Source organism: Pelodiscus sinensis, chromosome 21 (assembly GCF_049634645.1).
Source record: "Pelodiscus sinensis isolate JC-2024 chromosome 21, ASM4963464v1, whole genome shotgun sequence".
NCBI classification, from domain to species: domain Eukaryota; kingdom Metazoa; phylum Chordata; order Testudines; family Trionychidae; genus Pelodiscus; species Pelodiscus sinensis.
In genome coordinates this window covers 13219945-13242956 of record NC_134731.1, presented here as the reverse complement: position 1 = coordinate 13242956, position 23012 = coordinate 13219945, and the positions used below count along the sequence as shown (strand labels likewise).

Here is a 23012-nt window from a genome sequence, read left to right as displayed (position 1 = left end):
TGGCTTCACTGATGTTTAATATGAATTATTTTACTCAGAAATGTGTGCAGGGAAAATACATTATTTATTATACTGTTGTTTTGGGCATCTCCCTAAGCATAAGTACACAAACAAACTGAAATATACTGGCAACTAACAACTTAGGTAACCCAATTCAAACAATCAGGAGTTTTGATGAACACCAATGAAGTTCACTGTAACCTTAAAATCAGGGAATAAAAATAGCAAGAAGCATATCTGATTCATCCTACCTGAATCAAAATAATGATCTCCTCAAGTGTGAAGGACAAAAAGATAGAATTGGTCAAATAATGGAGATCAAGAGAAAAATTGCCTTGACCGATTGCCCAGCCATTTTGAGTTTCAGTAAGGTGTCATGTACGCAGCAAATTGATAATAGTTTTAAATATTCAGGCAGTCCTTAGTAAAACCTCTGCAAGAGATATCTGTGCAATAATAGTAGAACAACATTACAGTGCTCAGAGTGATAGTAAGCAAGCCTTCCTTTTTTTTCTTTGAGACTAGGAACCTGAAACGGCAAAGAGATAGGATTACAGCACAGTTGTAACATAATGATCATTACTTATTCCGTTAGCATTCATTATTGTTACATGAATCATAATGAACTCATCTGGCATTAATATGAATGTAAAATGCAAATCTATGCAAATTCCTATGTAATTCAACATCATTTAATGTACCATTAAACACCTTCATGAGCTCCCTGTGATCGGAGGTCTTTCTTTAAAGAGACCGGCTATTACTGAAATATAAAGACGCGATAATTTGGCTATTGGGCACCTTATGGGACTAACAGAAGGTAACAATTAGTCATTGTGAGTGACTATTAAAGAGAGACTTCTTAATTCAGAAATTAAAGCTAAGTAATGTGGGAACGAAGTGTAATTCTAGCATCGTTTTATGGCCCACTTACTTTCTTTTACAGCTCAGTAATCATCTCAGAGTTGGGATTTTTTACCTAATGTCCATTTATTCTTCTTCATCCTTCTTCAAGGCATCAACACAACTTTATAAACACCTTCTTTTACTTAGATAAGGAGGCAAGGAAGAACTCTTCAAACCTTCCTGATGTGCTTTCTTAAATAATAAATGAAGCGGTAAAATGGTATCAGAGGGGTAACTGTGTTAGTCTGAATCTGCATAAACAACAAGAAGTCCTGTGGCACCTTATAGACTAAGGGTATGTCTACACTAGCCCCCTAGTTCGAATTAGGGAGGATAATGGAGGCATTCGAAGTTGCAAATCAAGCCCTGGATTTAAATATCCCTCGCTTGATTTGCATCTTCCTGGCCGGTAGTTTAAATCGAACTACCTGTTAAACCTCATTCCAGGAGGAATAACAGGTAGTTCGAACTAGGGCTTTAATTCAAACTACCGGGTCCTTGCCACATGTAGACGTGGGCAGTTAGTCTGGACTTGTAAATTTCAAAGAATGGCGACAGGCCGGGAAGATGCAAATCAAGCGCGGAATATTTAAATCCCGGGCTTGATTTAAAAACTTTGAATGCCTACATTAGCCTCCCTAGTTTGAACTGGGGGGCTAGTGTAGACATACCCTAACAGATTTATTGGAGCATAAGCTTTCAGATGCATCTGATGGTGGGTCTTGCCCATGAAAGCTTATGCTCCAATAAATCTGTTAGTCTATAAGGTGCCACAGGACTTCTCGTTGTTTTTGAGGTAAAACATGAAGACTGTCAGCTAAAATGAACACACTGCTCTCTGTAGCTAAGCAAATTGCTGAGAGCAAGAAGACTGGAAGAAAGGGGGAAGGATGGAACAGACGGGGGAGATAGAGAACTTGGGGGTCGAGAAATGAACAGTCGAAGGGAGAATATCTGGTGAGTTGGGCCTTTGACTCCCCACAAGTTCACAGTTTTTGAGAGCTTCCATCTCTGACACAGAGTCCTTCCTCAGCTCAGGGTGTAGGTAGTGGGGCAGTCACTCTGCTCCAGATGAGAAAAGGGTTAAACCAAGCCCTGGGAGAGGGCTGGCACCGTTGAACAATCAGCTGAGGCAGGTAGCAGCCAGTCAGGGCCCAGCTTGGGCAGTATAAATAGGGGCTGCTAATCTCAGACACACTCTTACTCCAGCTCTGGAGCAGGAGGGACCTAGCTGCTTGGGAAGCTACTGAGGGGACCTGAGATGGAGCAGTGCTGGGGAGAGGCAGGCAGAGCTATAGAGGTCTGGCTTGACCCAACTTCCAGGCTGCAGGCCTGATAAAGGCGCCTGAAGAGTACTAGGGCTGCAGAGAAACAGCCAGTGATAGGAAAAGACAATCGGTCCACAGCTCCTTGCCAATGATAAGTGGCTATTTCTGACTGCAGTTTGCCCCTGAGGCGGGGCTAGATGATGACTGGCAGTGGATCATTGAGGCAAAGTGGGTGTAGGGGATTGGGGTTCCCTGGGAGGGGAGGACCCCTGAGTGAGGGGCACTGCTGTGGGGCAGTACTGTGAGGAAAGGCGTGCCATGAGCCAGGAGAGATGAGGGGCCTGAAGGGGCAGAAGACAGATAACTGAGGGCAAGTTAGTGAGTGCATTTTCTATTTGTGCTATTGATTGTTCCTTATTAAGTATTTTCCTTTGCATTTGTTCTTGCTTTCCCTCCTGCTTTTTTAGTAACACCTGGTCCAGGCAGTCAGATGAGGCTGGGTTAGCAACTGTCTCCTGCTTTGCTGATCTGTCTCTGTCAGGCTCTGACACACACATGTCTTCTCCAGTTATTGCCCTTTCCCGTGACAAGCATTTCCTTTTAAGTTTCCTCTCTGCAGGCAGCATGGTGTACCTAAGCCCAGAAGAGCCACAAACTTCCTTCTGAATAGCCTGATAGATGTCCTGCACAACATTTTTAACACAAAAGGATCCTATTTTGGCCTTTGCTGGAGATCCCAAAGGAAGTGACATTAGTATTTTACACCACTAACCACACATCCTGTTCTATTGACGCTTCCTGCAAAGTTTTGAACAACATAGCCTGTGAGAGCTTTTGCTCTTGTCCTACAGCCTTTGGGGGAGGATTTCTGTTATCAGAAACATTGTCACATAATCAGAATGATTGTTGCTTAGGAATTTATTGCCTATGAACCTTCTATTTAACACTGTCAGATGGCTCGGAGATGCCTATGGATTACAGGGATCCCTTGCATCTGGTATCTACATGCTAGTTGATGAATGTCATGTAAGGTCTCCACTGAAAGCCTGTAAAACACTGCTTATCGTAATCACTGTGAAGTATGGATAATATGTAAGGAGAAAGATATGTTTTTATGGTCTGTCTTGTGGCTGGTCAAGATGAAGCAAGTTTCAGGCAAAAGATGTTTGTCTGGCTACATGAAAATCATTATTATATACTTCACAATGAACAACTATTTATAATCACCTCATTAGCATTTTGCTCAGATTGTAATGTCTCCAGGGGAGAGACTAGACAGGACAACACAAGCAGTGGGCTTTTGCTTGTTTGTAAGGGAAGCCAATGGATTTTTGGACTACAAGTACAGTCTTTTCACTGAGGAGGCAAAGGGACCGCATGCCTGCCTTGTGAATGGAAGATCATAGTCCAGCCTCTCTGTGATGCAGTGGAGAGATTTGGGGTGAGCTTTTGTTCAACATGATGTGATAACAATGTCTAGAAAACATGCGATTGGCTGTTTTAATATGTAACCATTTATTTACACTCTACTTGCTGCTTCTCAAATCACTGACCTTGTTAAACTTGTTTTTCACTATAAACATCTCTGTATTAAGTGGGGCTGAGATCTAAGATGTAACTGGTAAGCCGGGTTGTTCTGTTTCTGTAGGAGCAGAGAATCTGGGAATTCTGGATGTCCTATGGATCATGGTTGGTGAGCAGTGTTCCCTGTAAGCTCAGCACTTGAGTGGTCACCAAGGAGAGATTCAAATGCCACCCAGCTCTTTAGCTGAGTGCCCAGAGTGCTTACATCTGGCAGCATGCATGTCTGCTGGGAGTGCACATTCACATATGTCTGGATGTGCATAACAAAATTTATTCCACACATGGTTGGAAAAAAAATTAGAGGAACACTGCTAATGTGTCCTCCAGGGTGATGCTCAAAACACTTTGGAGTTCGAGTGTGTCTATCCCCATCCTGTGAACAAAGAGTGAGTCCTGAGGTGGCCTATTAAGCAGTGCTTGAATAGTCAGAAGCTGCTGGCATTTGATGAACTGATGACGGCTGCCACAGAGAGACTTCGTCACACTAAGCACAGGTATATCTGGGGTCTCAAAGTGCTGGTCACTTCCAGGACGTGTCGTAATGTTTATTAGCTCCTGCTGGGTTTTTTTCCCACTGGAGCCCCAAAACCTTAGCATCTCATTTAGAGAAAATTCCCATTGAAAACAAAGGGGGGGGGCGGTGATGAGGGGTTGGGTAGCGTAATATTTCCTTGCTTTTGTGGCTATCTGGGGATGATTTACAAATGAGCTCTTTTTGCTCCTCTGGCAGCTTCATCTTTTTCCAGTTCACTCTGACCAGCTCAACACCTGCAAACTCCATTTTCCTGGCCAGTTTGTCCTTCCTTAGGCTGATTCTGCAAGGTGCTGATCATTTCTATGAGGTGCTAAGTGCCCTCAATTACCACTGACTTCAATGGGACTTGCAGGTACTCAGAACCCCTTCCATATGCTTAGCAGAATGCAGTACTGAGACCTTGCAGTGCTTCTGACACGGTAAAATGGTCATGGAACCATGCATGATGTAATTTATGGCCACTAGCTACACATCAATTTTTTTCTCCATCTGGCTGTAAAGACTTTGGTGATGCACAAAACATGCAGAAATAATGGGACAAAGGGTGACATTAAACACTTCTCTCAGATCTACCTGAATATACATTCCGAGAAAAAAAGCTAGCAAGAACACTGAGGAGTCCTGTGGCACCTTACTGACTTAACACATCTATTTGGGCATAAGCTTTCACAGACAAAAACCACTTCATCAGACACACAGGCTGTGTCTACACTGGCCCTTTACCAGAAAAGGGATGCAGATTAGCCAAGTCGGAATTGCAAATGCCGCGGGGATTGCAAATGCCGGAAAAGGGTGCCAATGTAGACACAGCCACAGACTCTAGCATGAAGACCTAGCAAGATCATTTATAATAACACCATACGGTGCCTCCAAATAACGTTCCCAGATAGACATCCAGAACCCTTGGAGCGGTCACCAACCAATAGGTTGGGATCTACTGGTAGATCTTAGAGCGTCTGACAGGTGATCCTGACTCATTTGGCCAAGAGGCTACTAAGTGCCAGCACTTCAGCTGCCCCTTCACCCCACTGCTGCTCATCCCCTGCCCTTTGCCTTGGAGCTGCCCTGCTCCCTAACAGCTTCCTGCTTTCTGGGCAGGGGAGGGAGAGGAGGAGTGCTGATGTCAGGATGTCCCCTCTGCCACTCTGTATCCCTTCTCCACAGACTAGAAAGGGGGCACAACAGGACCTGGGATGGCGTTCGCTGCTTTGGGGAGTGGGCCAGGGCCAGGGCCAAGGCAGTAGTGAGCCTGCCTTAGCCCCACTGTACCACAAACCAGACGTGCCCAGCTGAAGCCCACATCCCAAACTCCTACCCCACTCATGACCCCCCCATGCCCCAAGCCCCTGTCCTTGCCCCGAGCATCCCTGCATCCAAACACTATCCCAGAGGATGCACCTAGAATCCCCTCCTGCAGCCCAACTGCCTGTCCGAAGAGCAGCTCAGAGCCCCTCTTGCACTCCAGAGCCCTTCATCCAAGACCAGAGCCTGCACCCCAACCCTCTGCCCGGTGAAAGTGAGTGAGGATGGGCAAGAGAGGGAGGATGGTGTGAGCAGAGGTGGAGCCTTGGAGAAGGGGTGGGAAGGAGGGAGAGCAAAGGAATTTATATTTGATCTTGGATTGCACTTAAATTCAAAAACTGATCTTGTGCTTAAAAAGGTTGGAGAGCACTGCCTTAGGCGAACTATATACAGGAATTCCTGGTCCAATTCTCTGAGAGTACATCTAGATTGCAGGACTATTTCAGGATACCAGATGTATCCCAAAATAGCTATTCTGCGTCTTTTGAACCAGCCCATTATTTCAAAATAACAGGCTTACTATTCCAATGTCCCTGTAGCCCTTGTTCCCCAAGGGTTAAGGGACATTTTGGAATAGCGGTTTATTTAGAAAATTTGACGCGCTGTAGACAACGCTAAATTTTAAAATAAGCTATTTCAAAATTAGATCCAAATAAGATATGCAATTTGTGTAACTCAAGGGCTACATCTAGACTGGCATGATGTTGTGGAAATACTTTTAACGGAAAATCTTGCCAGTCTAGACGCACCCAAGTTGTGTATCTTATTCTGAGCTAAAAGTACAGAGTAGACGCACCTCAACTGTTGGACAACAGAATTTGTACTAACTAGCACTTTCCTGTAATGGATGAGACAGTAATATCATTAGCACTCGCATCATGGAGCTGCCCACAAGGGAATCCCTATGCTAACACCATTCAGTCACTTCTCTGGTCAGTCTGTCAGTCATCCGTATTCTCATTCGAGATGGCCAAAAATTTTAGGACAAAACACTCTTGTGTAGTAAAAGTCAAATCACCAAAATCCAGTTCAGTTTCATTGGAAAATTCCAAATGTTTCACTAATGTCAAAATGTTTTTGTTTGAACTTTTCCAAATAGAATATTTCAATTTCTTACTTCCAAACCACTTTGTTGTTGTTGTTGCTTTGCTTTGACATCTCTTTAATGTAAAAAAAAAAATTGTGGTCTAGCAAGACAAACTCTGATTCAAATACCATTTTAGGTTGAAAATTGAGCTTTTTGGGAAGTTCAACTGGTGAGGTTTTTTTGGGGGGAAGGGAGGATTCACTTTGAACAAAAATTCAGAATTTTCCTCAACATGGATGTTCTGGTTTCCCCACGACATTCCCCAAAGACTCTCAGGACTTCTGTGTGTAGGCTGCAGCCGGGGGAGGAGGGGCGCGACAGCCTCTCTGAACCTCTGGGTAAAGTGTGTGTGTGTGTGGGGGGGGGGGGGGGGATGCGGCTCTGTGATCTGGAAGGGCCAGGACCTCAGGGGGAAGGGATGGGGTGGGGCAGCCAGTCCTCAGCGCTGCCTGGAGTACACTGTGCTGCTTCCACCAGCCCTTAAAGCAGGGGTGGGCAAGAGGCTGCCAGCGGGCCGGATGCGGCCCGCCAAGCCAACACATATAGCTCATAGCCCCCTCGCTGGAGCCCTTAGGCAGAGATCAGTTCACATTTTAGAAAGCCAGCTGTTCTCCGCTCTGGACGGCTGGAGAGGGAGACTTATCATGCTGTTCCCTCCTCCCCGCCCCCCCCCCCCCCCCAGCATAATCTCTTAGCTGCCATTGGCCAATCTCTCAGTTTCTGGCCAAGGGGGGCCAAGAATTTTTGCTGGGAACAGGGGCAATGTAGGAAAGCTTCTTGCTCCCTTCTCCCCTTTCCCCTCCCCCTTCTCTTCTCTTCTCTTCTCTTCTCTTCCCTTCCCTTCCCTTCCCTTCCCTTCCCTTCCCTTCCCTCTCATACCCGAGCGGAGCCACATGGAGTAGCGAGCCATCTCCACCTGGAGCCTGCCTCTGGCACCCCAGCCCTTTCCTTCCCCAACCCTCTGCCCCCCTCCCCTCACATACCCAAACCTTCTGCCCCCTTCTGCACCAATACCCCATCCCAGATCTGGCACCCCAATCTCCTGCCCCAGATCACAAGCTCCTCCTAGCCTAGGTCACATCCCCAAATCCTGCATCCTAGTCTGCTACCTTAGGTCACAACTGCCTCCTTCACCCAAACTCCCTCCTAGACCCCATTCTCCCTCCTGCACCCGAGCCCCTCACTGCAAGCTCCCTTCCGCACCCAACTTCCATCCCAGACTCTGCTCCTCCTCCATTAATATCATGGAAGAGTGCGGCCCTCAACCACTTTCCAAAATCTTGGGCTACGTCTCCAGTGCAGGCTTTTTGCGCAAGAACAGCTGTTCTTGCACAAAAACTTGCAGAGCGTCTACACTGCACGCGCGTATACTTGTGCATGTAAATTTACAGTACAGCGTTAGAAAACAGGGCTTCTTGTGCAAGAGTTATTCCTCTCCCCAAAAGGAATAAGCCCTCTTGCTCTTCCGCAAGGAGGCAATGTGGACAGGCAACAGGGTTTCTTGCACAAGAAAGCCTTATAGCTAAAATGGCCATCAGAGCTTTCTCGTGCAAGAGAGCATCCACACTGTCAGGCGCTCTTGCGCAAAAGCACATGGCAGTGTGGATGCACTCTTGCACAAGACTTTTTGCACAAGAACTCTTGTGCAAAACAGTTCTTGTGCAAAAAGCCTGCAGTGTAGACGTAGCTTTGGAGTGGCCCCCCCATCAAAAATTATTGCCCACTCCTGCCTTAAAGCCACCTGGTATTCCTTTAGAATCACCAGGCCCTGGAGAAGTTTCTCCTTTTGACCCATCTTCCCTCCCCTCCCCTGACACCTGCACATTAGATCCTTTCGGTTTAGAGATCTACTCCTACTCCTGTCATAACTAGGAAGGGCAATGAGTGAGCCACCCATCTCAGCGAGCCTGGGGAACCTACTGAGCACTTCCCCCAGCAGAATCAACACCGGCTAAGAGCATGCATGGCCATGTCATTAGTGCAACCTACACTGATGCTACTATTATTAAGTATTTGGAATTCATTCTTCCCACTCGTACGTTATAGACCAAGTGAGCCCTCTCTTCCCTTTCAGAATGTTGTAGCTGGAAAATCAAAATCCATCTTATGGACTGCACAAGACACCTGCATGATTATCATAATTAAATTAAGTACAAGTATTTGCTCACTTTTGAAAGATGAAGAGCGTTAAATGGTAGATGCCTTAAAAAAAAAAAAAAAACACGAGCTGCATGAAAGGGGAAGCATTTTCAAAGCAGATCAGCTCTCATTTGAGCAGCAGGCTTCATACAGAATGGTGAAATCAACTCCTACCACCCCTACTCCATCAATTCCAATTAATGTAATAAGGATGACAAAGAGGGTTGGATGTACAGAAGTGCCTTTCCCTTGATTACGAAAGGCTTCCATGAGCAATCAAAGTTGAAAGGCGCTTTAATAGATCAAGTGAATGCAAGCCATGCACAGCATACACACATTTTCCTAAGTGGAAATGACCGAAAAATATAGCCCTCAAATTAATAGGCAATGGGTAAAACGAGGAGCAGATTGTTCTGCATGCTGAGGTAAAAAGAAGGGAATACTTCACAGAAAGGGACAAATTCTTTCCTCATAGAATTATAAAACATTGGAACTGGAAGGGACCTCGAGAGGTCCGCAAGCCCAGTCCTCTGCCCTCACAGAGGAAACTTTTTAAGACCGAGAAACACAAAACAATATATTTTTTTTATGAGAAACACCAAGGATTTTTTGTTGAGGAAAAAAAAAAGGTCGGGGGGAAAAAGGGTCGGGAGGAAAGTTATTGAGGGAAAAAAAGGATTGGGGGAAAGTTATTGGGGGGGGGAGGAGTCGCCCGTTTAGCGGTGGCCATTTTGAATTCTGTTGTTCTCTGCAGCACACCTCCGACTGCCTTGTGGCACACCGGTGTGCCATGGAACGCAATTTAAGAAACACTGTCTAGATCATCCCGGATAAATGTCTATCCAACCTGCTCTTAAATATCTCCAGTGATGGAGACTCCACAACCTCCCTAGGCAATTTATGAAACAGGGAACACTTCGTCCATGGCCTCTGACATTACACAGAGCTGCTTACACCAGCAGCAAATCTGGCCCATAGTCATTCTTTTCTGTATCACCCTTCAAGTTCTGAATTACCATTTTTAAAATGAAACAAGTCTCACAGCCGCCAGAGCTGTAGTTACAGGATTAGGTAGGATTCTATCTACTTAAACTGTATAGTCTTGGGGGAAGGCCTGTCATTAGTTCTATTTGCACAACACCTAGCACAGTAATGTCCTGAGTCACATCTGAGGGCACCTAACTGCCAATGCAATACAAATTAGTCATAACTACACTTTCTTCTTCTAGTAGTGTCCCCGTGGGTGCTCCACTGTAGGTGAAGGGTTGCCTTGAGCTGCAGATCGGAGCTTTGTATAGCAGTTTCCCCTGTTGAGCCACGCATGCCCAGGAGGCATCTCGAGTCCTTCCCGCCCCCTGAGGAGTGTGACTCAACCCCCTCCCTTTCAGTTCCTCTTTAACCGCCCTCGTCAGCGGACGGAGCAGCCAGGAGCTCCCTGTCAGACTATCTGACTACTTTCCCCTTAGTTATTTAGGCATAGTTAGCTTCCCCTGTTTATCCTAGTTACTCTTTCCTTGTTTCTTTATAAAAAAAAATAGAAATAGGAAAAATAGACTTAATTAAATCCCCCCCCTCAGGGGGCTTGAACTTACCTCAGACCGGGACTCCGGTGAACCGGCTTTCTCTCGCCTGTCAAAACAAGAAACACATAAAGACTTAAAAAAAAAAAAAAAAAGAAGAAGAAGCAAAACCACATAAACTATAACAATATAGAAGATAAATATAATAATTTCAAGAGGGAGAGAGCCCACAATGTCCGGCTCCTCAGGGTATAAAAAGTGCGGTCAATGCCGGGACCCAATGCCGCGCCGCTCTCCAAATGGCAATGGATGTAGCTGACACTGCAGCCCAAGTTACAGCTACAGTGATGGTGATGCGTAGAGCTTCTTGGCTCCAGTCGTCTGGAGTTCCCCGCAAACTCCAGCCCAAAGTGGAGGACTTGCCATTTGACAAACAAAAGCTATTTGCAGCCACTACGGACGAAATGCTCCACAACAGCAAAAATTCTAAGTCCACACTTCGCACGCTAGGTATGTTCACGCCACCCTATAAACGCAGGCGATACTCCCCATATAATTCATATAATCGATATCGGTATGGACAATACAATCGACCACAGAGGCCTTATGAAGACAACAGACCAAGACAGCGAGGTCCCAGAAGGCGACCCAGCTAAGCCCGCCCGCTAGCTAACCAACCATCTAAGCAGCTAATTTGAACATTTGGTCGAGGGCCTGCAAGACCTCCTGTTCGATCTCGCACCTCAACATGGCCATCTATTCAACCACCGTTTCCGCGCCTTCCTCCCACAGTGGGAATCAATAACATTGGACCGCTGGGTCCTAGAGATAATTCGAGTGGGCTATACCATCCCTTTTATTTCTATCCCCCCTACCCCTCCCCCTACCTCGTCCCTTTTCAGGGACCACTCTCACGAAACCCTTCTAAAACAAGAAGTCAATCGGCTTCTTGTCATTGGGGCTATAGAAACGGTACCCCGAGAGTTCCATGGGAGAGGGTTTTACTCGAACTATTTCCTGACCGAGAAAAGAACAGGGGGTTGGAGACCTATATTGGATCTCCGCAAACTGAACAAATTTCTCAAGAGACAACATTTCAAGATGGTCACTCTTTCCGCTATCATTCCTGCTCTAGATCGAGGGGACTGGTTCGCAGCCCTTGACCTCCAAGATGCCTATTTCCGTGTAACCATCCACCCCTCCCACAGATGCTACCTACGCTTCAAGTTGGGACTGGACCATTTCCAGTACAAGGTTCTTCCCTTCGGTCTCTCAGCTCCAAGGGTATTTTCAAAGGTGCTGGAGGTCGTAACTGCGTATCTCAGACGGCAGAACGTCATCATATTTCCCTACCTAGACGACTGCCTTCTAAAGGGATCCTCATACGCTGAAACCGCCTCTATGATACATACGACCACGGCCCTCCTCAATCGTCTAGGCCTTCTAATCAACCAAGACAAATCAATTCTGCACCCAGTTCAAGACATAGAGTTCATTGGCGCACGCCTGGACTCAGTTACAGCCCGGGCATACCTACCTCAACGCTTTGCAACCATGCAAGAAATTATAAACGGGATGCTCACAGTTCCTACCACCACAATACTTACATGCCTCCGACTAATGGGACACATGGCTTCCACCACCTACGTAGTCCACCATGCTAGTCTGCACTTTCGATATTTTCAGCTCTGGATTGCAGCCGTTTATATCCCATCAAGACACCCTCAAAACAAAATGGTTACTATCCCACCAGACGTGCTCGCATCCTTACGATGGTGGACAGTGCCAAACAATCTTCTGGCGGGGGTTCCGTTCCAACAAATCGAACCCACTATTCAAATCACCACAGATGCTTCCCTGCTCGGGTGGGGGACACATATGGAAGGCCACGAAGTTCAAGGCAGGTGGTCCCCAAACGAGACACTCTTACATATCAATCTCCTTGAATTGAGGGCAGTAAGAAATGCCTGTGCACACTTTGCCTCCCACATCGCCAATCACACAGTCCGCATCCTAACAGACAACATCTGTGCGATGTTCTACATAAACAGACAGGGTGGAGCCCACTCCCGCTCTCTATGCGCGGAGGCTATTCGCCTGTGGAACGCTTGCATCCGCAACCAAGTCACCCTTATAGCATCCTACTTGCCCGGAGTGAACAATACCAAAGCGGACTCCCTCAGCCGAAACTTCACCACGGACCACGAATGGGAGTTACATACGGAGGTGGCGAACTCAATTTTCCACCAGTGGGGATGGCCATTGATAGACCTCTTTGCTTCTACCCAGGACACCAAATGTCCCCAATTCTGCTCACATGCGGGACTTGGCAAACACTCTCTGGGGGATGCCTTCCTAATCAAATGGACAGCCCCCCTACATTACGCCTTTCCTCCCATACCGCTCATCCCAAGAGTTCTGTGCAAGATCCTGAGAGACAAAGCCCTAGTCATCCTGATTGCGCCATCATGGTCTCGCCAAACCTGGTACCCATACCGTCACCGGCTAGCGGTCCAGCCTCCCCACCCACTACCATACCGGATAGACCTACTATCTCAGGACGACGGCAGGATACTGCATCCACAACTCAATATCCTGCATCTTCACGCATGGCCTCTCTCTGGTTCTCGGAGGTAGAAGAGCGCTGCTCCCAGCAAGTAAAAGACGTCCTCCTCCATAGCAGGAGACAGTCTACTCAGAAAACTTACCAACAGAAATGGATACGTTTCTGCCACTGGTGTCAGCGAGCCAAAGTGGAGCCCCGTGCCTCACCACTAAATACCATCCTAGACTACATTCTGTACCTTAAAGCATCAGGACTGTCAATCTCCTCTCTAAGAGTACACCTCTCTGCAGTAGCAGCATTTCATACCTCAGTAGACGGCTTCTCCATTTTTAACCATCCAATTACGAAGAGATTCCTCGAGGGACTCCAGAATGTGTACCCACCACATAAGGCCCCACCCCCTTTGTGGGACCTAAATCTTGTTTTGAACTGCCTCACCAGACCTCCCTTTGAGCCACTGGCAACAGTACCACTTCCCTTCCTTTTTATGAAAGTCTGTTTCCTCTTAGCCATTACCTCCATCAGGAGGGTGAGCGAACTCGGAGCATTAATGTCAGAACCTCCTTACACAGTTATCACAAAGGATAGGGTCATACTGAGACCCCACCCCACATTTTTGCCAAAGGTCTGTACAGAATTCCATCTCAACGAACCGATCGTATTACCTACCTTTTTCCCAAAACCGCATTCTTCGCAGACAGACGCCAGCCTGCACACTCTGGACATCCGGAGGGCTGTTGCCTTCTTCCTAGAAAGAACAAAACCATTTCTCAAATCTGAAAGACTTTTTATCTCCATTGCTGAACGATCCAAAGGGACACCAATATCATCGCAATGAATCTCAAAGTGGATATCGACATGTATAATCAAATGCCACTCTCTGGGCAATCGACCGCTACAACGCCCACCGCAAGCACATTCTACTCGAGCCACAGCTGCTTCTACAGCCTTTCTGGGCAATGTCCCCTTAGGAGACATTTACCGGTCAGCAACATGGTCTTCAAACCATACTTTTGCTAAACACTACGCTATCCTTCCACAACTCAAGAGTGATTCAGCAGTTGCCACAGCAGTACTCTCTACCACAGCTAAACAATGACTCCAGCCTTACACTGAATACTGCTTTGTAGTCACCTACAGTGGAGCACCCACGGGGACACTACTCGAAGAAGAAAAGGGAGTTAATCACCTCGTGCAGTAACGAGTGTTCTTCGAGATGCGTGTCCCCGTGGGTGCTCCACGACCCTCCCTACCTCTCCTCTGCTCAGAGTCAAAATTCTCGGGCGGAGACGAGGAACTGAAAGGGAGGGGGTTGAGTCACGCTCCTCAGGAGGCGGGAAGGGCTCGAGACGCCTCATGGGCATGCGTGGCTCAACAGGGGAAACTGCTATACAAAGCTCCGATCTGTGGGTCAGGGCGACCCTTCACCTACAGTGGAGCACCCACAGGGACACACATCTCGAAGAACACTCGTTACTGCACGAGGTGAGTAACTCCCTTCTCCATGCCAAAGTTGGCAATTTTGAAGGTGCCTAATGCAGTCAGGAGCCCAATTTCCATTCAAATCCAATGGGACGTAGGCACCTCTGAGAATTCCAGTCTGAATTTGTGTCTGTGTACGTGTGTTTGTAGCTACTCTCAGGTTGTGGTATACAGATTGTGTGAATGGCCAAGGTTAGGAACAAGAGCAGCAAAGCTTTGTGAAGCATCAAAGCTTTGTGAAGCTGCAGACAACTGGCAACCTCTCTCTGGTTTATGCTGCACACTCTAATGTGACAAATGGTAATTGTTTTATATTTTAGCTTCCAGGAACTGTAAACCAGAAAACATTGAGACACTTCCTTTTCCACATTCCACATTCCTTTTCCACATTCAAAGGGTTAAAAACTTTAATCAGTATCCTGGAAAGCAGGTGCTAATGCAGGGGTGGGAATAAGCAGCCTGTCGGCTGAATGTGGTTCACTAGGGTTCGTCCCTGGCAGGCTGCCACATATTTTATTTAATTTCATTTGAGGGTCACCAAATGATATTTTTAGGTAGCAAGTTTAAAAGAAACACAGGGAAGTTTTTCTTCACACTGCACACAGCTAACCTGTGGAACTCCTTGCAAGAGGATGTTGTGAAGACCAGGATTTTAACAAGGTTCAAAAAGGAACTAGACAAATTCATGGAGGTTAGGTCCATCAATGGCTATTAGCCAGGATGGGTAGGAATGGTCAGAGGCTGGGAATGGGTGGCAAATGAGGGATCACTTGATGATTATCTGTTCTGTACTTTCCCTGTGAAGCACCTGGTGCTGGCCATTGCTGGCAGACAGGATACTGGGCTAGACGGACCTTTGATCTGACCCAGTATGGCTGTTCTTATGTACCTATGCATCCGCAGGTTGGCCACTCGGAGTTTTCATTGGCCAAGGATCACCATTCTTGGCCAATGGGAGCTGCAGGAAGTGGTATGGATTGGGACACCACTTCCCATAGTTCTCATGGGCCAGGAATAGCAATCATACCTGCAGACTCAGGCATTTAAAGTTGTGGCAGCCTACTGAGGCTAACCCTGGCAAACTGCATCTGACCCGTGGTTTTCTTGCCCACCCCTGTGCTAGTGCTTCCCAACTTCTGGTTTTGTGGTACTTTCCTGTGGTGTAGACTATGTGAACAGGGCCTACAAAAAGACACACCAGGCCAAACTCAGTATCCACACTTCACAGCAAAATGAATACAGCCTTTCAGAAGAAGGGCTTTGTCATGACAGAAGGTGTTGTGCGTTTGCCTCCCAATACTTGCTATCTCTTGACTCCAATAAAACAAAATAATTACAAAGGGGGGGGTGGGTGGAATGTTTTACAGCTTTGTTTCCAGTGACAGTGTTTGTGCTCCAATTTTGATTGGATCTTTAGAGAAAAGGATCTGTTTTAGCTGGTGTCACTAGTATTGATCTTTCCAAGCTGAAATTAATGGAAGTGTTTCTCCTCTTTATTGCTTCAGGACTTGCTGTCTAGAAGGAAAAATAATACATTTGTCTATTTGTGATTCTCCTTGCAGTCACTTCTTAGAATAACAAATGACTGATTTTCTTTCTCTTTCCTTTTTAAAATGTACATATTTAACACATTGCACCTGCTGGGTAAGTTTTGGGGGAGAATCTTGGATCGTTAATATTGGGTAAGCTAATTTCAGACAATACAAGCAAACAGAGAAAGGGGAAAATCAAATTATCCTTCACTTTTAGAAAGGTCAGCCATTTACAACAATAAGTAATGAAGGAAAAATATTGCTCTCATTTTCCTGGTCTGACTCTCCCTTGGCCTGGACTCCTCCATATTGGAGAGATAGTTATATTACATGACAGGTTATGAAACTTAAAGGCTTGCAGGGATTGTTTTCTAAATGTAGTGCAACATTAACACTTAGTGTTATCTCAATAAATATGTAGTAGACAGCTGGGAATATATAGCAAGTTTCTGTTGGAGGAGTTCTGATCTCATATAATCAGAGGTTTTCTCACTCTTATTTTATGTCAAGCCTTTGTTAAAACCACGGTTTGCTTCTGAAATTTGAGTATATGAAATCACAACCTTGCAGAGAGGGAGGGACCAAGGGGGACTGTGACCAAGCAATATAAGTATTTAGGCAGGCTTGATTTGTGCTTTGTCTCACAGAAGTACAAAGAACTTAAGCAGATGCATAACTTTAAGCATGTGAGTAAATTCATCCCTCTTCAGCTGATTACTAAACTGTGTGCTTAATTTTAAGCATGCAAATAGTCCCAATGGTTAAAATTAATGTTCGATTGCTGAATTAAAGTCTAGGTTAGAAGTAACTCCTTTCAAGTAAAGTAGGGAAAGGGTGTAGTGGGGCAGCTACCCCATTTTGTTATAAGGTGGGTTAAAGCAGGCCAGAGGGAATCTGCCCAGAACCCAGCCAATTTGGGATAAGCTTATTGAAAGCCAACAGGGAAACAGCTTGCTGCAACATCCCAGATATAAAGGGCTGCTCTGCAGAGCAGAAGGCAGCCCGCCCCTGAAGGGCAAGGGAGAAGGACTGGCTGCCTTAGGGTACGTCTAGACTACAGGCTTTTGTCAATAGAGGCTTTGTCGACAGTATCTGGACAAAGCCTCTGTCGACAAACAGCGTCTAGACTACAGCCAGTTCTGTCAACAAAGCAAGCCGCTTTTTCGACATGAGAGTGTAAACGCTCTCTTCTAAAAAAGCAGTGTGGATGCAATAGCGCCTTTTGTTGATAGAACTGTCAACAAAAAGCGTTATTCCTCATTGAATGAGGTTTACCGCCATCGACAAAACTGCCGCGTTCTGTTGACTTACTGTCAACAGAACTCGGCAGTAGTGTAGACGCAGGTATAGTTTTGTTGACAAAAGTCCAGTTTGGTCGACAAAACCCTGTAGTCTAGACACACCCTCAGGGACAGAACAGTGCTGGGCAAAATTAGGGATGCCAGAGGGAGCTCCAGCCTGATAACAGCCAGACTGGGCTCCTGATACAAAGGACCAAGAGGGAGCAAGGGCACCGGGGAAGTGGCTCAGGGAAGGCAGGCAAGAGAGGGAAGTGGAGGAGGGCAGTAGGTGGCTGCCCATGAGGATCTCAGAACCGGGGCCCAGAGTAGTCGGAGGGCCTGGGTCATTCCCCTTTACCCTCCGACCGCTGAAGGAAGTGACCAGCAAAGTACAGCAGTTCATCTTGGGGTGAGAGTCTGGACTACAGGCTACAATCCACCACTCTGGTGCAGGCTGGACTGAGGAATACCGGTTCCGTTGGAAGAGCAGAACTGAGTTGGGGTACAGCTGGAGTGCTGTGCCCTGAAGAGGATACCAGGGTCAGGGAGTGATGTGGGTCCAGAGAAGATCAAGACCATGGAGATGGTCAGAACGAGGATAGTTGTGGCTTCACCAGAAGAGGGCACACGGGAGCTGGACTTGAGCTAACTCCCAAGACAACCAGCAGGTGGCGCCACAATAGCGAGTCCTGCCCCATTACAGAAGGGTAAGAGAAAATACCCATCAAGTGTCATCTGCCTTCCCTGAATTTTAGAGCCTGGTCATGTAACTGATGCAAAACAGGCCAGTTTAATCCAGAACTGTGGGTAGGCTTATCATCCCAATATTTTAAAAACAGGCTTGAAATCCCATGTAAGCCACTGCCATCGATGAAGGTGGAACCCATTTCACTCTCAGCTCCCAGGCTACATTTGCAGGGCTGGCTGTTAGTAAAAATTTCTTAAGCACATTTCATCTGGACAGCATTGAGGGGAGAGGGGCAAAGTCTACGTGACCCTAACACTAAGTTTAGGCATGATTCAGTGCTGCAACAACATCACTGTTCAGAAGTAACCCTATCTACTCTTGATGAGCTGTATTCTCTGGCTAGGTCTACACTACAGGCTTCTTGCACAAGAATGAGTCCACACTGCCATGTGTCTTTGCGCAACAGATGTGCTTTTGTGCAAGAGCTTCCATGGCAGTGTGGACGCTCTCTTGCGCAAGAAAGCTCTGATGGCCATTTTAGTCACAGGGGTTTCTTACACAAGAAACCCCTGGTCCTGTCCACACTAGCCTTTTTGCACAAGAACTCTTGTGCAAAAAGTCTTATTCCTCATGGGGAGAGGAATAACTCTTCTGACGATCTACAGTACATTTTTTTGTGCAAGAATGGGCTCGTAGTGTGAATGCTCCACAAGTTTTGGTGCAAGAACAGCCGTTCTTGCGCAAGAGGCCTGCAGTGTAGACGTAGCCCTAGGGTACGTCTACACTTCAACACTATTTCAAAATAACTAGTGCTATTCTGAATAACTTAGTCCGCATCCACACAGCTGGCAGTTATTTCGAAATAGTGTCAAAATGCTGTCAAGCTGGAAGACTTCTTACTCCAACTCCTGTGTCCCTCGTGGTATGAGGAGTAAGGGAAGTCGGAGGAAGAGTGCTCTATTTTGAAATAAGGACTATGTAGGCGCTCCCTATTTTGAAATAAGCTATTTTAAAATAAGATACGCAATTGACGTAGCTCAATTTGCTTATTTCGAGTTAAGCCTTGCAGTGTAGATGCACCCCTACTGACCTCACTCAGTCATGGTATATCAGAAGGTTGCACCTACTTTGGTAAGTTTCTTCCACTGCATTGATCTATGTTCCTAGTTATAGAATTAAGTGCAGTTGCAATGTGATATTTCGGTTTGCGTGAGTTTTGAGTTTGTTCTTTCACAGCCTGCAAACATATCAAAGTTGAAATCCCTACCTTTCTTATTTCCACCTGGCATTTCTGCACATTATGAAACTGTGGAAACAATACTGTATTAATGGTATAAATCAAATCCTAATCTTGGTTTTCTAACAGTCTTCGCTTTTTAACATTTTCTTGGCAGTTCCCTGCACTTCTCTAACTTCCCAGCTGTAGGGATACTGAAACAAGTATTATTATGCAAAGCTCTGATTATTTGGTTAGGTGTATCTCCTTCCCTGGGTACAAAACTGGAACATCTAACAATGGAGTTTTATGGAATAGGCTTTACGGAGTTTGAATTCATAGAGGTCAAGACATTTTGGCATATTTTGGTCCCTCAACAGAAACAAAGCTTATTGAGAATGGGTAAATACAGCCATGTTCAAGGATGATGTGGTTACTTTTTCATTCTCTATGTGATTCTCTCCCTATGCCACCAAATCAAAATTGATGTTTCAGGGGGCTCATGTGACCTTCTTTGGTTTCTGCTAATTGCATATGGCCCTCAGCATGTGAATATTCCCATCAACTTCAGTGAGACTATGCATGAGCATAGGATAAGTGGCACTGGATGAAAGGGACAGGTTTCAGGAGGGACCTAGGTTACAGAAGTACCAGTGGCTCAGGGATGGAAGTTAGCGCTGGGATGCTGTCAGACAAATAGTAAAGCTTGAGCTTCTAACTCTTCTAAGCTGGACATGAATTTTAAACACACATTATTTGAGGGTGAGTTGAAATCAGGCAAAATAATTTTATCTCACTTGGTTGGTACATAAATTCCCCATATCTTTCTCATCGGAATAGGCAAAATATAGATAGATACATTATTCTGACTCTGAGATTGTCTGCACCGTGTATCCTTAGTCACTGATTTTTAGATGCGCTGCTCTTAATGTCAGTGTGAGAAGCTCTGAGAAATAGGATCTCAATATGCTATGAAGAATGCTATCCGTAAGAGCTACAACCACTGTCCATATTGTCCTGGGGATCTTCTGTTATCTGCCTCAGCTCCAGCTTTTGTGCTGAAGTCTACAATAACTATGGTTACAGCCTGCCTTGGGGTTCTATCACTCACTTCAAAAAACATCCGAGTTCTCACTTGCTACTGTAGCTCTTGTGGCAGAGATCTGTATTATAGCCCAACAACTTACTTTAGCTTTGAAAAATCATGAAATTATACAGCCACTCAATTATCTTCCATCCTTGCACTTTTTTGCAATCTTTGTAAAGAAAGTTCCTCCAAAAATTCTTATGCCTTATCCAGTATGTGATTAAAAATGGGTCCTTTTATGATTAATGCAACACCTGTAGCACAGTATTTCAATTATTTATTAATGGCCCCCATTCTCCTGGGTAATGAATACTTGAACATTACATCTACCACTCTTTCTCTTTATCTGCAAGAGAATGGATGGCTATCTTCCCCCACGTCACAGATTAGTTCCTTTAGGCTTACAACTCCCCAGATACTGGTGTAAGCTTCTAGCCACAGCTTCATCGCTCGCTTTTACTGAAGGTAATTTAATAAAAAAGCTTCTATGATCAGTGGGTGATTCATGTCCCCAGAGATGATGTTGAAATATTTACAGGATGTTGAGTTTTGGCTCCAGTGAAATATTCAATATATAGCAGTATATATTTATATATATCGGCGAAACCCTTACAATTATTTCAGAATGACTGAGTCTATTATGAGCTCAGTTTCATACACATCACAGTGGAAACAGAAAACAAATGCAAGAACCATTTTGGATCTATCACTAAAGAGGTGCAGTTATCCAAATGCCTTAGGTTAAGAACTATTTAGAAAAGCTAGACATACACAAATATATGGGTCCAGATATAATACATCCAAGGGTACTGAGGGAGTTGGCAAATGTCATTGCAGAGCCTTTGGCCATTATCTTTGAAAATTCATGCCCATCTTTAAAAAAAGGAAGGACAATCCAGGAAACTATAAACTGGTCAGCCTCATCTCAGTCCCCAGAAAAATCATGGAGGGAATCCTCCAGGAATCCATTTTGAGGCACTGAAAGAGGGGAAAGTGATCAGGAATAGTCAACATGGATTCACCACAGACAAGTCATGCCCTGACCAAACTGATTAGCTTCTATGATGAGGTAACCGGATCTGGGGACATGAGAAATTCGGTGGATGTGATATACCTTGACTTTAGCAACACTTTTGATATGGTCTCCCACAGTATTCTTGCCAGGAAGTTAAGGAGATATGGATTGGATAAATGGAATGTAAAGTAGATAGAAAACTGGCTAGATTGCCAGGCCCAATGGGTAGTGATCAACAGTTCAATGTCTGGTGGGCAGTCAGTTTCAAGTGGAGTGCCCCAAGGATCGGTTTTGGGGCCGGTTTTGCTCAACATCTTCATTAATGACCTAGATGAGGGGATGAATTACACCCTCAGAAAGTTTGCGGATGACACTAAGCTACGGGGAGAAGTAGATATGTTGGAGGGCAGGGATAGGGTCCAGAGTGACCTAGACAAATTGGAGGATTGGGCCAAGAGAAATCTGATGAGATTCAACAAGGACAAGTGCAGAGTCTTGCACTTGGGACGGAAGAATCCCAAACACTGTTACAAGAGAGGGACCAACTGGCTAAGCAGCAGTTTGGCAGAAAAGGACCTGGGGATTACGGTGGATGAGAAGCTGGATATGAGTCAACAGTGTGCCCTTTTAACCAAGAAGGCTAATGGCATGTTAGGGTGCATTAGGAGGAGTATTTCCAGCAGATCTAGAGAAGTGATTATTCCTCTTTATTCGGCACTGGTGAGGCCACACCTGGAGTATTGCGTCCAGTTCTGGGCCCCCCACTATAAAAAGGACGTGGACACATTGGAGATGGTCCAGTGGAGGGCAACAAAAATGATTAGGGGACTGGAGCACATGACTTATGAGGAGAGGCTAAGGAATTTGGGCTTATTTAGTCTGCAGAAGATCAGAGTGAGGGAAGAGGGGGGATTTTTAATAGCAGCCTTCAAGTTCCTTAAGGGAGGTTCCAAAGTGGATGGAAAGAGACTGTTCTCAGTAGTGACAGATGGCAGAACAAGGAGCAATGGTCTCAGGTCACAGTGAGGAAGGTCTAGGTTGGATGTGAGGAAAAACTATTTCACTAGGAAGGTGGTGAAGCACTGGAACGGGTGCCCGAGGGAGGTGGTGAAATCTCCATCCCTAAAGGTTTTTAGGCCCCAGCTTGACAAAGCCCTGGCTGGGATGATTTAGTTGGGTTTGGTCCTGTTTTGGCAGGGGGTTGGACTTGATGACTCCTGAGGTCTCTTCCAACCCTATGATTCCATGATTCTTATGGGCCCCGTGTTTCCCTTAGTTAAGCCTGTGCTGATTTATATGAGCTAAGAATCTAGCTATAGTCTCATAGGTGTGTATATGTTTATATTTCTTATTTTTATTTTCATTGAAATGCTCGATTGTTGTTGTTGTCTTTTGTTTTGTTTTGTTTCTGGCAAATCCAAGAACTAAATTGACCACAAATGTTGGTTTACACAGATTTTATCAGCAGCTAACGAAAAATAATATTCTGCTTTTTGGAAAGCTGGGTTGCATATATGTATAGGCTTTGCCCTCTTTTCTTTCATTTTTTTTTCTTCTGCATTAGTCAAGTTGCATCCATCATAGCAGGTTGTGTAAAGTTTTCATTCCCAGCTCTACAGTTTCTACGGAGCCATAAAGATCTGGGCAGGGGAATGCACAGCCTGAATAATTTGGCATGCGGAGGCACTGTGTAAAAACAGCAGGCTAATGACAGAGATGCAGTGGATTGGAAAAGCCTGCCTCCCAGTTTTATGCACAAGTAGTGGGAAATTACAAGCTTCTAATAGATAATTCTATTGCAAGGA

The 23012-nt window shown here is 45.5% G+C and overlaps 1 long non-coding RNA gene across 1 annotated transcript in view; it reads left to right on the top strand.

Annotated features, from left to right (window-relative positions):
* Positions 1 to 3038: 3038 nt before the first annotated feature.
* LOC142819264 (uncharacterized) overlaps positions 3039 to 23012 on the top strand; it is a 56851-nt gene continuing 36877 nt past the window's right edge. The window contains exon 1 of the long non-coding RNA XR_012897090.1: positions 3039 to 3615. This is a non-coding gene — a long non-coding RNA (uncharacterized LOC142819264). The remainder of the gene's footprint in view (positions 3616 to 23012) is intronic.